The 22,409-nt window shown below is 36.3% G+C and overlaps 1 long non-coding RNA gene across 2 annotated transcripts; it reads right to left on the bottom strand.

The window, feature by feature from the left end:
- Positions 1-5,541: 5,541 nt before the first annotated feature.
- LOC116100523 lies at positions 5,542-15,201 on the bottom strand. Of its 2 annotated transcripts, none has more exons than XR_004122608.1 (3): positions 14,801-15,201; positions 6,812-6,889; positions 5,542-5,630 (listed from the first exon to the last, which is right to left on the bottom strand). It is a non-coding gene; the product is annotated as an uncharacterized LOC116100523 (long non-coding RNA). The 2 variants fall into 2 exon arrangements; XR_004122609.1 differs by having other exon boundaries at positions 5,544-5,630; positions 6,774-6,889.
- Positions 15,202-22,409: the final 7,208 nt, after the last annotated feature.

Genomic DNA, 22,409 nt, shown 5'->3' with positions numbered 1-22,409 from the left:
ACTCAATGAGTTGAAGGGTTTCCAGCCCCTTAGGAGGAACAACAATATGAACTAACTGGTACCCTCAGATCTAAAACTCCAGGGACTAAAACTCCAACCAAAGATTACACATGGGGGAACTCATGGCTCCAACAGCATGTGTATAGCAGAGGATGGACGAACTGGCCATCAGTGAAAGGACAGGACCTTGGCCCGATCAAGGTTCTATGCCCCAGTGTAGGGGAATTCCAGGGTCAGTAAGCAGGAGTGTGTGGAATGGTGAGCAGGGCAAGGGGGGAGGGAACATGGGATTATTTTAGATTTTTTTCTGTTTTATTTTTTTCTTATTTTCTTTTCTTTTTCTTTTTCTTTTTCTTTTCTTTCTTTCTTTCTTTTTTTTGGCGGGGAGGGAGGGGAACCTGGGAAAGGAGATATTGTAAATAAAAAAACATCTAATTTAAAAAAAAAGAGTTGGTAAAGCTTTTACCAAGCCATGGTGGTACATGTCTTTAATCCCAACATTCAGGAGACAGAGACAGGAGAATCTCTGTGGGTTTAGAGCCAGCCTAATCTTCATAATGAGTTACAGAACAATCAAAGCTACATAAAGAGAAACCCTTTCTCAAAAAAACCAGAACAGAACAAACAAACAAACAAACAAAAGGTTGGTAAAGTTCATATAGCTATGAAGTCAAATGTTAATAAGGTGATTCTAGGAACACTGATGTCATTTTTTCTTTATAGATCCTGTCCTGCTTAATGTTCAAGAGGATTTTGTTATTTTAGCTATCATAAGATCAGGGACCAAAGTGGAAACAAGTTAAGAAAATTCTCCAAGTTGAAAAGTGCAGTGTTTCACAAAGCATATATGGTTACCAAAATCATAGATTTTATCACTGTTCTACTGCCACTCTACATCTCTAGGATTCCCTACAAAAGACTTGCTCCACATTAGTCCTCCATAGAAGTTTGCTTGAAAGGGCTCTGTAGAATCAACTAGAAGGTATATAATGATGACACAATGTTAAGCGACAACACATCAACAGCTGATCTTGATGGCAGACCTGTTGAGAGTTGAGAGAGAATCAAATCAATGGACATGAAGTACAACCAAAGAATATACAAAAATCATTCTGAACCTAGAAGATTTGGCACAACATATGTATAAAGGCAAGCTAACGTTGAGGAACAGCAACACAGTGAGCAAGAGGGTGTCATAAGGCCTCCCCATGCATAGATGCCTGGAACCTCAAAAGACCTGACCAACAGTCAGAGGCAAGTCCCAGAGAGAATCAATAATAAAATAACTGGCCACAGGCTATTATGAAATAATTTGACAGTTGCAGTTCATTGCCAATTATTTTAAGTGTCCAGCCACACCAGGATTTTATGGGATATTAAGTAGTATAGAGAGAATGTAGAACAGAACAATGCTAGCTGACCAATGTTTTAGACAAAATTAGTAATTCCAAATATGTTACAAGCCAGGCAATCAATTCTCAGTAATAATGACACTAATCATGCTCAGATCTATAGGGTAGGGAGAACATTACACAGTGATAATGAATCTAGAGATGAAGAGTGTATGATACAGAAGGTTAAGGAAAATTTACATCATAACATAAGAAGAGGTAGACATCAGCCCATAAAAACTTAAAAAAATTTAAACATCCTTGTCTATGCAAAATCTTAATAGGAGAGAACAGCCTGTTTCCAGCTCCACAAAGGCATTGATGGGCATCAAATCAATAAAAGGAGTCTCTTTATCCTGGGGTCTCTACACTTTGACAAATGTCCTCTAGTTACATTAGAATACTGAGTAGTCACAACACTAACTAATTGTCTTAAGCCATATTATGTTTGAATGCAAGAGAACTGTCTGAGCAGGTTGTATGGGATGGGCCCCTGTCTCTACTTCTTTTCTGGGACAGAGGCAGAAAAATTGGAACTCTCAATCATGAAACACGCCGAGTATTAGTGACTGGAAGGTCCATCCAAGATATAATAATTAATGAAAATTAATGAAGCTAATGTCACCTCTCACTAATGCAGGTACAAATATAGCCATACTTAGTGAGTACAATATAGCTATAGCTAAAATAAGGCATTTTTATATATTATGTATTGTAACAGCCTATTTCTATGTATAGGTTATAGTGAGTAATCATGAAATATAGACTCAAAAATGAATGATTAAAAAAGGGAATGAGGAAGGATGGGATGATGATAGGAGGGAAGGCAAAATAAAAAGGGGAGGAAGGAAAGAAGGATGGCCTTAGGAAAAAGAGGTAGAAAGGACAGACTGAAAGGAGGAAGAATAAAAGAACAGAGAATGGAAGGCAGAGAAATAGATAGGATTGAAGGGAGGGAAGAATGGATAGAGGGTAAAATGGAGGGAGGAAAAGAGGGAAAATAAATAGTCTGTTGATGTTGATATTTTGAGCCAATATCATACAAGTATTTTTTTTATTAAGAAATGTAGTTCTTTATGAAGTTCATGCATAGATATGCATTCTGGTTATGCTCTTTTCCCACCCTCTATTCCTTCCTGCTCACCATTGCTAGCCTCATTTCTACCTTACAAAAATATTTTTCATATTTATTTATTTGATGTTCCCAATTTAATCTAGGGTTATCTGTGAGATCATGAGTTTGGGACTAACCATCACAGCCTCATAGAAGCTATACAACATGCTACAATGAGTTTATTTTTTCCAAAAGCAGATACCTGCCAATAGTTCAGCAGCAGTAGCACAGCCATGGGAGCATCCTGTCTATCTGAAGCTGTTTGCCTAGTAAGTTCATTTTATACAGTTCCAGTGAAATTAGACCCATTGCTGTGAGTTTATATGAACATCACCATGTTATTCTCATAGCATGGCATTTCACAACCCTTCTCCCTATCTTCAGCTCATATTATCTCAAGTTTCTTTTTGGCAACATTCCCTGAGCCTGAATGCTACAAATATCTTTTTTTTAGGGTGGAGCCCCATATTCGCCTCCAATTTTAATACCTTGTACAGTAATGAGTCTCTGAATGACACTCCATTTACTGCAAAGGGAGACTTTTCAGAATCATGCTGGAAGTAATTTTTGTCTGAGTTTGTGAAACATCAATATTTAAAGGTGTTTTAATACTATGCCAAGGGAGATTAAAAAATAGTAGGTATACCTAGGGCTTAAGACTTACTAAATTGTGTAACTATGCATGAATCTCTATTGTATAAAGGCCTGAAATCCAACCAGGGAGCAGTTTGTGATTCACATAGCAGTCCTGTCACTACTGCACTGAAAGGCACTTCTTGCTTGATAGTTTGGGATTATACATACGATTTATAGCTGGGTAAAAAGAAATCACACCTTTTTATGTTGTAAGTTTAGAGTTCTCATTATCTGTGAAGAGTTGCAGATGTGAATAATATTTGTCAAGAGCATGTCTCCCAAGCATGGGGTGTGACATCATGATGTCAATATAAACTCACAGCAACAGGACTACTCCCACTAAAACTACATAAGTTGAACCCACCAAACAGCTAGCTTTGGATAGAGAGGATACTCCAGTGACTGTGCCACTGCTCCTGAGCTATTGGCAGGTATCTTAATTTGGAACAAGAAAAATGGTCCTACAGAAAATCTAAGGTCATATTTAATGAAAGTGTTCAGGAAAGAAAATATATTTCTGCCATGATTGAGTAATTTAAAACCAAGAGGGGAAAACAATGCAGCTGATCTATGATCATGAGACAAGTCAATATCAGGTGTAGTTATTAAGTGATTTTCTCAAAGATCTGACTGTAAACCAGCCTATTACTGCCCCAAAGTAACTGAATGGGATTTAGGTTTTCTACTTTAACTATTGAGAGGGAGAATTAATTAAGGTAATTTGTGGAAATTGAAAACAGGCTGATTAATGTGCTAAGCAAGATTGTTAGTAACAAGATAAGTTTTCACATGAATTTTAGTATAGTGAGTGTAATGAATTATTTAATCGTATATATTAAATGCTAAATGAGTCACTCCCAGAGATCATGAAGTGATTCATTTTACTATTCTCTTTTACTGGTAAGGAGAAATTGGTTGATGTTTCAAACAACAAACATGTGCCCATGGACTATGTTACTTTATATATCCCATAGATCCAACATCCAGGCAACTGGGCAACTACACATGGAGGGAGGGACATCAACAAGAAAAGGGAAAAACTTGAGGTTTTTTTCTGGAAATTTGTGAAATCCAGGAAGAGGATGCAATTGAATGAGCAGAGAACAGGCAAATAAAGCCAACTGATATAAGCAAGAGGTCTTTCTTGCTTCAGAAAAGACAATGGTCATTCCTCGCCATTACTGATGATTCACCAGGTAGACAGAATCAAAGCAGAAAGAAGTTGCATTGTGTAGTAGGAATGAGTGTCAGTCCTGGGCTAAAATATCTATCACATGTTGCTTCAGTCCTACATCAGGGCTGAAAAAGAGTTGTAGAAAAAAACACAAGGTTTCTTATTCTAAGGCCAACTCATCTTTTTCTTTATTGCAATAAACACACTCTGGCTCCAAATATGAATGTGTTTCTCCCTTGATCCTTCATTAAATCCAAAATCTTTATAGAGCCTAGACTTATCTGGTGTTTGTGTTTGTATCCCCTGCTTCCAGGACATTAGAATTAGAGTAGTTGAGGCCCAGTATACAGGGATGTTCATAAGATTTCAAAGCCTTGAGTAGGTTCAATAATAGCTTTTGTCACCTTGTTCCATGTTCTAATTTTACCCACTACATAGCTATGAGAAAGGGTACCTATGTGATATTCCTGAGGGGGTAAGGAACATTCACATGCTTATAGAATGTGACTGGCAAAAAGAAGATTACAGATGCTCCCAATTTTCACTCACTTTTTGTCTTCTGCTACATTACAGAGTAGAAAAATTATCCTAATTATCAGCCTCTTGGTTTTTCTTCCTTCCTTCTTAATTCTTCTTCCTTCCTTCCTTCCTTCCTTCCATTCTTTTTTTTTTGTTTTATTGAGACTCTGTTTCATTGTATAAGCCTGGATGTCCTGGACTTCACTCTGTAAGTCACACTGGCCATAAACTCAATGAGATCTGATAGCCTTTTCTTCTCAAGTACTGGGATTAAAGAATGTATCATCACTCTCTTGATTTGGATGACAGCTTGTGACTTAATGCTGACAAATAGAGATGGATACAGGTTTTATAAAATATCTCTTGGTTCCTGGTGACTGGATAAGGAACCCAGAATCCTCTTCCTGAAACCAGAATGTTGATGTATTTCAGGGTGAGGTAGGAAAGGGAAGATGAGAGAAATTCTTCCCAGTTGTGTCAAAGTCCAAAAAAATGTCTTCTATTGTTTAAATCACTCTTTATATATATAGAAACCCAATCCTTTAATTAATATAAAACATAAATTCTGGTGTACACCCATTTTATTCACCTCCTGGCATTCTTATCATAGGTGTGGTAGCAATAAGATCATTCCACCAAACTGACACTACACAAGAAGACACATTCAACTGAGACAAAGCAAAACACAGTTTGTCTTACAGAGATAAAGAAAGTTCTTGGAAATGCAAACCACCATGTGAAGGCTTCAGAAGATATAAAATACTTTCATTTTCCATTAAGATCTTGTGGAAAGTAGCTGCAATTAACAAGAAAAATACAATGAAGACTAAGAATATTACAACCATTTGGAAATTTAGCTTTAATAACAGCATTTTTGCCTAAATGCAGGATGCAAATCTATGTATGTTCATATTAACTGTGGACAGTCACATGTTCTGGTGAAGTAAATAGAGCAACTTGCTCTAGATTGATATGAAGGACAGACACAGTCTCCACAGAAGGAGAGAAGGGACATATGTAGAGATTAAGAATATCAAGGAATAAATACAAAACCATATTATGACCACACAGGATCCACTATCAATGAATTACAGGGACCAGGACATCACATGGGCATCTGGCATCTGGTTCTTCCTGAATATTGAGTATTTCCTAACACAGGAAATCACATGGTATAGTATCCCCTTAACTCTTTTACTAGTCTCCTTTATTTATTTATTTTATGGTTGTGAGTACACTGTTGCTCTCTTCAGACACACCAGAAGTGGACATTACAAATGGTTTTGAGCTACCATGTGGTAGCTAGGAATTGAACTCAGAACTTCTGGAAGTCCTCTTAATCAAAGAGCCATCTCCCTATCCCCCTTTGATAGTAGTATTATTGCTCTGGTAGCAATTTCAAGTACTACATTGAAACTTTAGCGAGTAGACAGCCTTATCTTGTATATGATTTTATATTTTGATGCAGAATTGATGTTATATTTTCTTACATTGGTATAAAAAGTATATGTTTGTACAGATTTAGGGGTTTCATTGGTATAGATCTTTATATATTGATACAAAATTTAAAATTAATTTTGTTACTTTTAGTTAAGCAATGTGCCTATCCAACCCATTTAAGAATACAGAGTTTAATCCCAGTCCTTTTAATAGCTACTATTAAAAACTGTTTAGGATGATTAAGTAATACAAGTTAGTAGTCAGATATTTAAACTCATGGTTATGTTAATTTTAATTTAGTTAACTATAGTAAAATGTTCTCAAGCTTATTCAAATAGTAAATAGCTAAAAACAATCAGTGTTTAACAATTCAGTTATGCTTATATAAATAGCCTTCTATGGTCTTCAAATTCAACAGAGATCTATAGAATATGGCATTTAATAATATTATATTACAACGACTTTTTTGACTATGAGACATGTCTGCTCTTGACAGTACCTCCATTCCGCTACAAGGAAGACAATGAGCATCAATACCTCCATGCCATGTTTCTTCAAATGTGGCAGGCTTCTCACAGGACAAGAAATGCCATAATTTTATCTGCTGACAGAATGCTATCAAAAAAGGATAAACAGACACAGGATAGTTGACTACTAAGCTCTGGCAAGACAGGCTAAGCTATCCTTTTATAATCTTTCTATACTTAAAATCTGTCAGATGATTTGGGCCAGAAGACTAATGACAGATGCTCTAATGTTATAAGAAATGTTGGAGACTGTACAAGCTTTAAGCTGTCTATGTCAATTCTACAGTTTTGAAAGCTATGTCTTTGTGCTTCCTACATACTTTGATAATTCTCAATTCCTTCTTAAATCTCTGACAAAGTTAAAGAGTAGAAAATTATAGTTTCACAATTAAACTTAAGTTGTTTATCATTGAAGATGTTCTATATTTGAAAAGATGGTTTTAAGATGGTAATACAAGTTAAAATAAAAATTTAGATATAAAATTATAAACTTGTGACAGAATGTATGATTAAATACTTTATCTAAATTGCCAAATATAATAGACTTGATATTTTAATTATATATCATACCTTAAAATTTACATAAATGTTATAATTCTACTCAATTTATATCACAGAGAAAATATTTTTATTGGACTAAAATAGAGAATTGTTGAAGTTTGGTCTTGTCAATTGTAATGCTAATTGCTGGCCCCCAAGACCTGGAGTCTGCATGTAGACCTGTGACCCTGCCCCCAGTAATTTATGATAAATATAGATGCCAACAGCCAAAAGTTGGGCAGAAGAGAAGAGGGTGTGATTGAGCTTTTGAGGACTTGGATTCAGAAGAGAAACAATGAGGAAAAGGAGAGTGCAGGATGAAGAAGCAAAAGCCACCATGGCTTGGGAATCAAGAGAACATGGCCCTGAGGGCTAGCCAATTGATGGTAAAGGCAGCCCAGATGATACATAATAAGTAATAACGCAGGGTGTTGTGAGGAAAGTGGATTCTAATAGCATAGAGAGCAATATCTGCCTAGCTATTGTGCTGATTAAGGCTTACTGTAAATATAAAGGTTTTTGAGTATCTTTCATCCAGAAACTTAAATAATTGAAGGCAAGGTAGAAAGCTCAGGCCAGAATTAAATATTTCTGTTACATAATTGCTTTAAGTTTCTCTCCATTTAATTTGATATTAGCTGCATATTGCCTTTATTGTGTTAGATATGCACATTTTATACCAAATCTCTTCAAGACTTTTAACATGAAGGGGTATTGGATTAAATCAAAAGCTTTTTTAGCATTTAATGAGATGATCATGTTGTTGCTTTCTTTCAGACTGTATGGTAGATCACATTGATTGATTTTTGTATATTGAGCCACCTCTCTATCCCTGGGCTAAAGGCTACTTGATCACGATGCCTAACTTCTTTGATATGTTCTTAGATTTGGTTTATGAATATTTTATTTAAAATTTTTTGAACAAATGTTCATAAGGGAAATTCTTTCTTTGCTGAGTCTTTGTGGTTTAGGTATCAGAATGAGTCTGGCCTCATAGAATGAGTTTTACAGTGTTTCTGCTGTTTCTATTTAAGGTAATTTAAATTACCAACAATTTGAGGAGTATTGGTATTATCTCTTCTTTGAAAGTCTAGTGCAGTTCTATGCTAAACCCATCTGACCCTGGCCTTCCTTTCCTAGAATTTTAATGTCTGCTTCTTTACTTAGCACTTATAGAAATGTTTTGATTATCTACCTGAACTTCATTTAATTTTGGTAAGTGGTATCTATCAAGAAAATCATCTACTTCATTTAAAATTTCCAATTTTCAGGAGTAGAGGCTTTTGAAGTAAGACATAATTCTTTAGCTTTCCACAGTGTTGTGTTATGTGCCCCTTATTACTTCTGATTTTGTTAAGCTGGATATTTTCTCTCTGCATTCTAGTTAGTTAGTCAGACTGCTGGACAAAGGATACACTGTGGTGGAAGAAAGGCTCTAGGTTTGTGTTAACAGGGAAAAAGAAAAGGCTTTGGATTACTTTCAAAGTAATAAGGAACAGATTTGATAGACAGAGACCCCTTGAAGATCTCAGCCACAGACAGTATAAATCAGAAGGAACAAGCACACTGGTAATGTATATTGCTATACCCTCTATTGAAACAAATTATATATATATATATATATATATATATATATATATATATATAAAGCAAATTTATATATATATATATATAAACATATGTGTGTGTGTGTGTGTGTGTGTGTGTGTATTCAGCCAGAACTTCAGTTTACATGGCCAGTAAATCTTGTTGACTACAGAATTCACATGAGTTTATATTACATACTACCCTTTCAAATGGTTTGAATTTGGATTTATATTACAGTTTGATTATATAATTGAACTAACTTCTAAAGAAAGACAGTTGTCTTTCACCTGCTTAAACAAAGAACAAAACATCATCCTTACCTGATCTATGTACCCTGCATATTCCATGTGAATGTCTTCATAGACTACATGTTACTTATAAGAATTGTACATTGCAGAATGAAAGGCACTGAGGGCAGTCCTGATAGGATTCAACCCTGATAGATTGTTGAGATGCTGAGACCCACTGTTCCAGGTCCCTGAGTGATCTTGCCTCAAACTGATGGTGTTTCTAGACTCTTGCTTCTAGCCCAGATTCAGAAAGTACTGCTAATCTCAGATGGCCAATGTTCATCCAGCATTTAAGGCTAACCTGATCAAGACTATACTTTATCAACATATAGAGACAGGCCAACAAATGATACAATTAGCTTTCTTTGTCTTAGCTACTTTCCCAATTTCTTTTTGGGTCCCTAGGCAGAAATTCTTTGCCCGAATTCAGTTGGAAGCAATTATGACTAGACTATCATTCCAGTCTCTTAAGTCAGGATGGATGGTTTTAGTTATTGTTTTAGTTATCAATATTTTTCAGTTTTGAGGGATGATTATAAATATTTCTTGTCTTAGATACAATGTAAATAAAATAGAGTTTAGATTAGAGATTTCTATCTTTTCTTACCTTTCTCTAGCTTTCTTTCCTCCTTAGGTAAGAGAAAGGGTGTTGAAAAGAAAAAGAGTAATATAAAAATATTATATGAAATTAAACAATTATTAAGTCTACTCCTAAACAAAAAAAAAAACCATTTTCTAGTCATGAGCTTACATTGATAGACATTTTATATACTGTTACAAAGATAAGGTTATTTTTGGCACATTGGTATAGGTTATTCTATATTAATACAAGTTTATAGTAATTTTGATATATAATACATATGTTTTTAATATTTACTTGAAGTATGTTACTTATATAATTTTTAAAGATGCAAATAAAATTCTCATCCTTTTGAAAGATGCTATTATAAACAGAGATGTTTAAGAAATAAAAATAAATAATAAGGTAGTAAAAACCATTCTCAAAAATAAAAGAACTTCTGGGGAAATCATTACTGGCCTCAGGTTGTACTACAGAGCAATATCAATTTTAAGAAAAAAAAAGTACCCAGTATTGGTACAGACACAGAGCGATCAAACAATAGAATAGAATTGAATACCAAGAAATAAACCCAAGTACTGATGGACACTTGATCTTTGACAAAGAAGGCAAAACCATACAGTGAAAAAAAAAAGCATGTTCAACAACAAATGGTGCTGGTCTAACTAGCAGTCTGTATGCAGAAGAATGCAAATTGATCTATATTTATCTCCTTCCACAAAGCTTAAGTCCAAGTGGATAAAGAACCTCAACATAAAGGCAGATGCACTGAATATAATAGAAAAGAAATGGGAAATAGTTCCCCATGCATTGACACAGTGGTCCTCTTCAACCCACTAGATCAGGAAATAAACTCAGGGGACAATGAGGGGAGATAAGGGAAAAGAGAAGGTAGAGAGAAGAGAAGATGCCATGGGGTAGCTGTGTCAGGAAAACATGGCCATGAGGACTGGCCAACTGAAGTTAAGAACAGCCCAGATGGAACATAGCAAGTTATAACTTGGCATTATTGATGAGGAAGTAGACACTAATGGCTTAAAAAGTAGACATCTGTCCAGATCCAGTGGTTTAAATGCTTACTACAAGAATATGGCTTTTTGTCTTTTATCCGGAGACTGAAGAAACAAAGGTGTTGATAGAACCCCCAACTTAGATTACATACTTAATGCAAGTATGAGATCACCCCAGGTACTTTATGAAGTACTTTATGAAGGTACTTAGTGCTATGAACTGTCTTCTTAGCACGGTTTTCATTGTGTCCTGTAAGTTTGGGTACCTTGTGTCTTCACTTTCATTGAATTCTAGAAAATGCTTAATTTTTGTCTTTCTTTTTTCATCCAGTGGTCATTGAGTAGAGAGTTGTTCAGTTTCTATGAATTTGTAGATTTTTTGTTGTATTCGTTATTGTTGAAGTCCAGCTTTAATCCATGGTAATCTGATAAGATGCAAGAGTTACTTTAATCCTTCTATATTTGTTGAGAGTTCCTTTGTGACCAATTGTATGGTCAGTTTTGTAGAGGGTTTCATAAGATGTAGATGAGAAAGTATATGCTTTTTTTTTTTGAGTGAAATGGTCCATAGATATCTGATAAGTCTGTCTGAGTCATAAACAGGATCCATTATTCTGCTGTATTCAGGAAACACATCTCAGCAACAAAGATAGTTATTACTTCAGAGTAATGGGCTGGAAATTTTTTAATCAAATGAACCCACTTCTATAAGTTACATTACTTCTGATCTATTCATTTGTGCAAGTGGAGTGTTGAAGTCTTCCACAATCAATGTGTTGGGTTTGATTTGTGTTTTAAACTTTAATGGTGTTTCTTTAACAAAGGTGGATGCCTTTGCATTTGGAGAATAGATGTTCAGAATTGAGAAATCTTCTTGCTGAATTTTTCATTTGATGAATACAAAGTGTCCTTCCCCTACCTCTTTTGATTAATTTTGGTTGACAGTGTATTTTGTTAGATATTAGAACAACTACTATAATTTGTTTCTTGGGTTCATTTGAACTACTTTCAGTTTCAGTACTATGAAATTTCTTTTTGAGTGTAGTTAGCCTTGTCGGGTTGTGGTTTTACTTCTATTATCTGTTTGCTAGGTAGAGAAGTATCATTTAAATTTGATTTTGTCACAAAATATCTTGGTTTCTTTATCAATGGTGATTGTAAGTTTGCAGAGTATAGAAAAGGTTTGGGCAGGCATCTGTGGTTTCTTAGGGTCTACAAGGTATCTGCCTATACCCTTCTACTTTTAGAGTCTCTTTGTAGATATCAGGTATAGTTCTGGTAGATCTGCTTTTATATGTTACTTGGCATTTTTTCCCTTACACAATTTAATATCCTTTCTTTGTTCTGTATATTTAATGTTTTGATTATTTTTCATTTTTTTTATTAGATCTTTTCTTCTTATTTTTTATTTACATTTCAAATGTTATTCCCTTTCCTAGTCCCCCACCCCCCAAGAATTCACCTATCCCATCCTCCTCCCCCTGCTTCTATGAGGGTTTTCCCACTCCCATCTCCATGTTCTGGTATTTCCCTATACGCAGGCATCTAGCCTTCACCAGACCAAAGGCCTCTTCTCTCATTAATGCCTGACAAGGCCATCCTCTGTTACATATGTGGCTGGAGCCAAGAGTCCATTCATGTGTACTCTTGGATTGGTGGCTTAGTCCCTGGGATGTCTGGTTGAGTGATATTGTTGTTCTTCCTATGATGTGTGTGTGTGTGTGTGTGTGTGTGTGTGTGTGTTTGTTTGTGTGTGTGTGTGTGTGTGTGTGTGTGTGTGTGTGTGTATCTACTTTCAGTTTCAGTGGGGTGAAATTATTTTTTTCTTGATTTTTTTTATGAGTGTAGTTAGCCTCATTATGTTGGAGATTTACTTCTATTAGCCTCTGTTTAGCTGAGTAGATAGAAAAATATCATTTGACTTTGGTTTTGTCACAAAATATCTTGGTTTCTTTATCTATGGTGATTCAAAGTTTGCTAGGTATAGAAAAAGTCTGGGCTGGCACCTGTGGTTTCTTAGGATCTGCAAGATATCTTCCCATGCCCTTCTAGCCTTTAGAGTGTCTGTGTAGATGTTGGATATATTTCGGATAGACCTGCTTTTGTATGTTATTTGGTTTTACTTTTACCTTACAAAATTTAACATTCTTTCTTTTTCTGTATATTGAATGTTTTAATTTTTATGTGGTGGAAGAATTTTCCTTTCTGGTACAATCTATTTGGTGTTCTGTAAGCTTCTTGAATGTTTGTAGGCTTCTGTTTTTTTTTTGTTTTTTTTTTTTTTTTTTTTTTTTTTTTTTTTTTTTAAGTTAGGGACATTTTCTTACATGATTTTGTTGAAGATTTTTTTTCTGTGCTTTCAGCTGGGGATCTTCTCCTTCTTCCATTCATAATATTCTTATGTTTGTATGCTTGTAGTTTTCTTAGTATCCTAAATTTTATGGACATTTTATGTCATGAACTTTTTAGATTTTGCATTTTCTTTCACTGATATATTGATTTCTTTCATTGTATCTTATATGCCTGAGATTATCTCTTTCATCTCTTGTATTTTGTTGGAGATGCTTGTGTCTGTAGTTGCTGTTCTCTTAGGATTTTATATCCATGATCACTGCAGTTTTTGTTTTCTTTATTGCATCTATTCTCATTTTCAGACCTTGGACAGTTTTATTTATAGCCTTCACATCTTGGATTGTATTTTCCTATACTTATTTCTATTTATTCAATTCCTGTTTAAAGGCCTCTCCCTGTTTGAATGCATTTTCCTTTATATCTTAGAAGTATTTATTCATTACCCTTTTACATACTTCTACCATCTTCATTAAGAGTAGATTGAATTTCATTTCCTTGTGATTCAGGTTTGTTATGATATTCGGGGCTTTCTATAACTGTTTTATGGTGGTGCCATATTGACCTGGCTTTTGTTGATTGTGTTCTTACCCTAGCCTTTATCCATTTTATTGTATTTACTGTTTGATGTCCTAGTAGTCCTGGATGATAACAGGCCACTGATACTACAGATAGAGCTGGTAGTCCCTGACATAGTAGGCCTCTAGTTGCTCATTGAGGAAGCAGACCTCTAGGGAACAAAGGAAGAGCTATTGCCTGGGGAATGTAGTACAGATCTTGGATTGCATGTAGAGGTATGGACTACAAGTGAGAGTGCAGTGGTGGAGATGGGACAGACCTCATGGTTGCTGGTTTTGCAGGGAAACCAGTTGGCAGGTGTTTGGGGCACAGGAATCTAACTTGATTATCATGCCTGGCAGCAGTCCTCCAGGAATGCAAGCAGAGCTGTGTTCTAGAAGTGCTATCTGCTTAGTTTTTATTCAACTGTAATCAATATTTTACAGAATAGCTAGACAGGAAATGTTCACTCATCTTTATGTTTTAAAGGTTCAGTCCATGATTGTTTGTTATCATGTACCTGAGCAGAATATATGGGAAGCAAGGGCACATATCAAAAGAGGGATGATCCCATTATGGAAGACAGGATGCAGATTGTGACAGGAAGGGACAAGGCATCCCTCTCACTGGCTTACTTTTTAATATATTCGAGCTTCTAAAGTTCCTGTAATTTCCCCATGTAGCTCCAGTATCTGTTGAACTATTTGAAGTATTTTAAACCTATTGAGTGTTTTCTACACTCAAAACTTAACATTCTGTATCTGATCTTAGAGGTTAACATGCATTTTTGGATTACCAGGTGTATTTAGATAACTTCATTGAAGGGCTCATGAACACTCCTCTCAAGCTCCTCTTTGATTCTTTTGGATATGTGTGGATACTAAGTGGCTGTGTGACTTACCATGGGAAATGTATATAAACATCTACTTAGCCAGGAAATCCATGAAATACAAAGTAAAATTTCTACAAAAGTTCTCACCAATTAGTTTATTTTAGTGTCTTATAGAACTATGAATAAGGGATTACTAGTGGAGTGTGGATGAGGGACTGCTTACAGGAGTTTGGATGACTCAGGGAAAGCTTACCTTTAACAGCCCACACTAGCAGAGATGACAACACATGAGAGCTGTAGCCTTGGTGCTCCCTTCAGGACCTGAATACAGTAGGATACTTTAATTTCAAGAGTCTTCTCAAGGCAGCCTTAGCTTATCAACGAGCCACAGAAGCTTCCTTACTTACTATATACTGGAATGTTTCGGTTAGAAGAGACTTATTTAATAAAAGTAGTTTCAAGCTTTCTAAAAGCATAAGGCCGTTACTTGACCCTAAAACGGACTTGTGGTCTCCAGAGTGGTAATATCTCTACAGAAAAGGACATCTTATCTAGTGTTCTCAGAATCCCATGTGATGTCCTGTGGTAGGAAAAGGATGTGTATTCAGATACCCCTGTGATGTCACAGTGCCAGCAGTTCAGTGATAGTAGACCCCATGTTCTCATAACCTGGTTTTGTTTTTGTCTCCTGCACTCCTCCAATATTCACTTATTCCTCTTCTCTCCTACTTTGGAGTCTGTGGCTGTTTTTCATCTGCAGCTAGCAAGTTTAAATAAGTTACTCAATTTACTGCACCAGCACATATAACTCTCCACAGTTAATATGACCATGCTTCTTTTTCTGGTGCTGGTTTTAGGTAGAGTTATGGTTAGTGAAGCCATATTTCCAAAGGATTGTAATACCATAGGTTTCTTTGATTTTCATGTTATTTACAGCTATTTTCTAAAGCTTTCTTAGTATGTGTTATCACTCCATCACAAAGATAAGACAGAGGATAAAAAGGTAACATAGCTATTATTAATGAAGACTCTTTACCAAGATATATTGAGGACTGAAAGAAACAGTCTGCACATTTTTATTACTTTTATTTTTTACAGTACAGTCATTGCCTATATCCTCTTTCATCCCCCCCATAGTTCCTCATAAATTCCACCTCCCCCTGTCTTCAAGAGTATTCCCAGCCTCCAGACCTCCCCACTCCTTGCTAAGAATTCTTATTACAATTACTGAAGAAATGGAAAGATGTTATATGAATATAGAATTGTTTGTTGGTTGTGAGAATCGGCCATTAGGAAATTAAATATTCTATGTTATGTTTAATTCTCAGGCTAATACACACACACACACACACACACACACACACACACAGAGGGAGAGAGAGAGAGAGAGACCCAGACAGAAATGGAGAGACAGAGTCAGAAGGATAGAAACAAAAAAAAATAAACAGATATAGAGTGTGACAGAAAAAGAGAAAGGTGGAGATAATTAAAAGTCAAGTGAAGAATAACAATAAACATATGACCAAATTGTTCTCTTCCAAACTACTGCTGATATGTGGCTTTACTATATAAATATAGAAATCAGCATGGCTGAGAACTCATTGATGAAACACAGTGATGTATTTTCCTTAGTTGTTGAAGAGTGTCAAAAGAAAATACAAAATATTAATGGAAAATGAAGATATATTATGTCTTCCTGGGGCCTCCATACAGCTTATAATTCCAAGGTCTTTACCTCAGTGTGACAAACTGGTTTTCCTATTATCTTCTACCAGTTTGATTATGTCTCTTTATACGGTGTCATTAGTGTTAATGTCACCAAAGTTACCACAGAATGAAAGGAGGTGAATAAAATGAGAATCTGTTACTGGTATTTGCCTTTTAAATTAATTATGTAATGGGGTATATTTCTGTACATATGAAGAGTGACTTAACAATATAGAAAAATTTGTAGCATCAGCATTCTTTCTTTCTTTCTTTCTTTCTTTCTTTTTTTTTTTTTTTTTTTTTTTTTTTTTTTTTTTTTTTTGGTTTCTTCTAGACAGGGATTCCTGACTGTCCTGGAACTCATTCTGTAGATCAGGCTGGTCTTGAACTCAGAAATCTGCCTACCTCTGCCCTCCAAGTACTGGAATTAACAGCATGCACCACCATTGCTCACCTTATTTCATTTATTCTTATTTTAGAGAGAGAAATATGTTTTTGCCAAGGAAACGGGATATTTCAAAAACCTCTGTCTACCTCTATTTGTAAGCATCAATTCACAGGCTACCAACCAGTTTGACAAGTGCAATGTCAAGAGAATCTAAGAATTAGGATAAGTTTTTTTAAGCTTAAATTCTAATACTCACTATGTTGCAGAAGAATCCAGGCATTTATGAGAAAATGGGAGTATGTATACCTTTCTGGTTGACAGTTGCATTCTACATGCATATGAACGCTTTTCTCAGGAACACCAAACAGTTATCATTTCTCAAAGGTGTATAATGAGTAAAATGAAAGCATGGATCCAGGTGACTCAAGACATTGTTGAATAACTCTCGACTTTGAGATATCAGAAACATTATTGTGTGAGGGGTCTGGACTGAAATCTGAGCCATTGGTCTCAGGAGCAATTCACTGAACACCTACCATCCCTTGTGAGCAAATTACTTTGCTCAGTGTGTCTCCGGGGTTCCAAGGTGGCTCTGCTCTACTGGATTCTGGATGTCAGAACTGCTCACTGCCCCACAACTAATAGTCCCATTTTAAATTTTCACTGACTCCTTAATTAATTCTTCTTCCCAATATTAATAATGGAAGAACGAGCCCATCCAGTTCACTATGGTGAAATAGTAGTTTATATTTAGACCCTATAGAAAACCACTTAAGATAACCAGTGACCCTTGTGCTCACAGTGTTACTCTACTTAATCAGTAGTCTTCCTTCATGCATCCATCATGGCATATCCTTCTAGGTTCAGACTGATTTGAGTACACTCTTTGGTTGTTCTTCATGTCCATTGATACCAACCTCTTTCAATAGGAATGGCAAAAAACCCAGCTGTTCTTTTTGGATCTTTAACTTTATGTCAGCACCTCATCAGTGACAGACCTTCTCATTGACTGTACAGACCCCATGTGTCACATTCCTCTGGAGGGTGAATGTGGAGCTGTTTTTCTGTCATGAACCCTAGAAAGGCAGGAAAATAGTGGAGCAGTGATAAAGTGTCTGCTTTGGGTAAACAGATATGCTTTGATGAACAATGCCATTATCAATTTGGAGAATTTTCTTAACTTTTCTGAAATATAAAGATTAAACAGGAGACTACCATACCTTTATGTACATCATATCCTACTATTTCCTGGATATCAAGAAAGAAAAACAATCAACTTAACACACAAATCAACTAAACCTGTGAATAACCCCAATGCCTAAAAATCATTCACATTAAAAACTATTAGGAATGTATAATGTGATGTTTTTCTCCTTTATAAAAAAGATCCTAGTTGCAGAGGTGATCTGCACACTGTTCTGCCAGCCTTCCAAAGGTCTGCAGGGCTATAGGAACATTTTTGTTCATCTGGGACACAGACAGCAGAGGTGAGCAGTATACTGTTCCCTCAATTCAGTTGTCAGGGCTATGAGTCTGCCTGCCTTCCCAAGGAATTCTGCCTGCATAAGGAACATCAAGCTAACACCTAGGGCAAACAGGGTAAAAGGCCAGTGTAAGAACACAATCAATAAGAGCCAGGGAAATATGCCACTATCAAACACAGCTATCCTACTTCTGAAAGCCCTAGATATCTTAACACAGCCAAATAAATCTAATCTTATAAAGATTATACATGTCTTTAAAGAAGAAATTAATAAATCCATAAAAATATACAAAATTATCATCAAACATGAAGATAATAAATAAATCTTTTTAGTACATGAACACGCAAATAGAAACAATAAAGAAAACACAAAGTAGGGAATATAGGAGATAGAAAACCTAAAAACCAGAATAGGAACTACAGATGGTAGTGTTCCCAACAAAATACCAAAGATAGAAGAAAGAATCTCAGTCATACAAGATATAATAAAAGAAATTGATACACTAGTCAAAGAAAATAATGTTAAATTTAAAAATTCCTCAACACAAGTTGTCCAAGAAATCTGAACATTATGAAAGACCAAACTTCAGAAAAATAAGAATAGAAGTAGAAGACACAGAAAATATTTTCAACAAAACCATACAAGAAAATTTCCTAAACCTAAAGAAACTATGCCTATAAACATACAAGTAACTTACAGAACATGAAAGAGATTGGACCAGAAAATAAAATCTCCCTACAATATGATGATCAAAATAGTAAATTTCAGAACAAAGAAAGAATATTTAAAACTACAAGGGGAAGACCAAGTAACATACTAAGGCAGAACTAAGAATTACAGTCAACTTCTCAACAGAAATTTTAAAAGCAAGAAGGGTTTAGGTAGATGTTTTACAAATTCTAAAAGAGCACAGATGTCAGCCCAGATTACTACAGCCAGGAAAATTTTCAGTCACCAAAATGGGGAGTGGGAAGGAGATATTCCATGACAAGACCAAATTTCAACCAATGGCTGACCCAACTTGAGGTACATCTCATGGGAGCAAGCCAACCACTGATAATGTTAACAGTACTCTGCTCTGTTTTCAGACAGGAACCTAGAATAACTGCTTCCTGAGAGTCTTCATCCAGATGCTGATAGAAAAAGATGCAGAGATGCACAGACAAACACTAGTTGGAACTCACAGACTTGTAGAGGGGTCAGGGAAAAGATTGGAGGAGCTAGAGGTATTAAGGGCACCACAGGAAGACCTGAAAAATCAAGTAACCTGGTCCCATAGGTGTCCACAGAGACTAAACGACCAACTAAGGGGCATTCATGCACCTATGCCCCCTACACATTGGTAGCAGATGTGCCCTTTGGTCTTCATGTGGGTCCCCTAAGTATTGGAGCAGAAGCTGTCTCTAACCTAGTTGACTGCATTTGGATCCCCTTCTTCTAGCTGAGCACCTTGTCTGGATTTAGTATGAGGGGATGTAATTAGTTCTGTTGCTACTTGAAATCCCAGTACAGGAGTGGTAGCCATGGAGGTTTTACACATTTATTATGAAAAGAGATGGAAGTATTAGAGGGAGGAGTAGGTTAGGGTAGGTCTGCAAAGAGAGGAAGAATGTGGGCTGCAATCTGGATGTGATGTTCCTAGAGACTCCTGGGGGAAGGCTCAGTGATTAAAGCTCTTATTCTGCAATTGTGAGGTTATGGCTTCAATTACGCACATTGATACTATTTGGTTGCCTTTCTGCAATCCCGAACTTGGAAGTCCCTTGGGAAAGATGGTTAACTGGACTAACAATAGCTTTTATTTCTACTGCAACTAATAGGGAAGGGAAGCCAGAAAGGTTGGCATTGACCAGAGGCCAAATGTCAAAAACATTCTCGTAAAGAGCATGACTCAAAGGGGTGACACTCATATGCCAGCAGATCCAAGTACAGAAAACCACAAGGCTTTCTGACATTCTTATCTTCATCAACACCAGTCACATTGCCAACCATGCACTACAGATGTGTATCATATTGACAGCTAATTCCAGAAACTCTTCACTTTGGCACAGATCAATTTAACATCTCCCATAAGAAAAATGGAGGAAAGAAGAGGCTTTATGACACCCTTTTCTCAAAGTTTTTTTTTTGTCTACTTTTCTTAGTCTGTGGCCACATATCTATACCTTGAAGTGGAGATTCCAAGGACCAACAGGTTTTCCTGAAAACACAGGATTTTTCTGAAAACAAAGGCACTTTTGCTGTTTAGAATGGCAGGTTTGACTGTCCAAGATTAGAATACTGTGAGTCAAGATACTGGCAACTTCTTGTAATTTCTCCCCATTTTGCTCTCATCTCAACTATCAAAGTGTTCTATTTTGAGAATTCTGTCACTCTCCTTGACTTAGCAAGCATATGGGTACAGCCACCTATTCCAAAAGCCTAGTTATGTCAGAAACTCAAACATCTTTGTTTCCTACAACAGAAAGGTTTTTATTTCTTTGTGTTTTTCTTTCTCAATAGACAACAGATGGTCTGAAAATGAGTGACTGAGATGAACATAGTTAAGAATAGTTTTTCAGTCATGTACATATTTAGGGAAAGTTACACAGGGAATTCACTCCATCTCCAACCCTAGAAAAGCACACAGAGTGTTCAACTTTATAGACAGTAATGGAGTGCTCGTGTTCTGAACTAAGAGTTGGATGTTATTAGGCATGTAGGTATAGTTGAGCTGCCCCAGGCATACAACAATTTTTGTTCATTGATTACATTCATTATTTGATAATTTGGTTTTGTATATGATGTTCTTCAATTACTGTCACCTCTCATCTTTTACCTCTACCTCATCCCTTTACATTTCCTCCACCATTCCTACTAGATCCTTTCCCAAACCCATCACTTTTGGTTTTCTTTGTAATAGGAACATGCAGAAGAAGATTGCTCAATGCTTCATACTGGGAAGGGTGTCCAGCTTGATTGTCATTTGTTTGCTCTAAAGGTATTGAACATATCTTTCCATGCTTCCTGAACTTTAGATATTTGTGTAGAAAATACTATTTTTCTGACAAGTTTTCTTTTGCTAGTAAAGTAGAACATGTCCATATATCCTTTTACATTACCATTCTTTTTTATTGATATTTTTATTCACTTTACATCTCAACCACAATCCCCCTTGATCCTTTGTTTCTAATTCCACTCTTATAATGCCTTCCATCAACTTCTGCTTCCTCTTCTTCTCAAAGAAAGAGAGTCCCCTATTGGTAAAACTCCACCCAGGACATCAAGTCCCAGCATGACTAGACACATGTTCTCACACTGAGGTCTAAGCACTGTAGGTAGAAGGAAGGGAGTCCAGTGGCAGGTAACAGAGACTGAGACAGCCCATATATAGTCCAAGCTCCATATTTGTTACAAATATGTGGGGGTCATGTTCAAGCTCCTGCATGCTACTGGTTAGTCACTCGGGGTCTGTGAGAAGCTATGGACCCAGGTTAGTTGACATCGTGGTTCTTCTTATGGTTTCCTTAAACCCTCCGATTTGCTCACTTCTATCACCCACTCTCCCACAAGACTCCACAGGCTTCAGCTGATGTTTCCCTGTGGGTCTCTGCATCTGTATCCATCTGTTTCAGGATGAAGTATATTAAGAGATAACTATGTTAGGTCCTTCTGTGAAAACACAAAGAGTATCATTACTAGTGTCATAGGTTGGCTGTCTCACATGGGGTGGTCGCAAACTGGGACAGTCTTTGGTTAGTTGGTTTCACCCTTGATCTCTGCTCAAAATTTATCCTTACACATCTTGTAGGCAAGTCAAAGTTTGGGTTAAAGGTTTTGTGGGTTGTTTAATACCCTTCTTCCTCCTCTTCAACTCCTGCCTGGCAACAGAAAGTAGCCAATTCAGTCTCTATATCCCCCTCTTGTAGGAATCTCAAGCAAGGGTCACCCTCATAGACTTTTGTATGCTTCTCCATCACATGTTTCCAGCTAGTTAATAGAGATGCCTCCCACCAATTTCCATTCTCACTCTAAGCATTTTCCTGCCCCCTAATTTGATCACCTTCCCCATGCCTCATCCCTCATTCCTGTACAGTTTCCTCTCTCCAACCATCTCCCTTAACTATTAATTTTCCCCTTATGAGTGATATTTAAGCATCCTTTCTTGAAACCTCCATATGACTCAGGTTCTTTGAGTCTGTGCATTGTAGCATGGTTGACCTGCACTTTATCAATAATGTACAATTATAAGTGAGTACATAGCATATGTGCCTTTATGGCCTTGGGTTACCTCACTGAGCATG

This window comes from Mastomys coucha, unplaced genomic scaffold (genome assembly GCF_008632895.1).
Source record: "Mastomys coucha isolate ucsf_1 unplaced genomic scaffold, UCSF_Mcou_1 pScaffold21, whole genome shotgun sequence".
Taxonomy (NCBI): Eukaryota; Metazoa; Chordata; class Mammalia; order Rodentia; family Muridae; genus Mastomys; species Mastomys coucha.
This window is presented reverse-complemented; position numbering and strand designations above follow the sequence as displayed.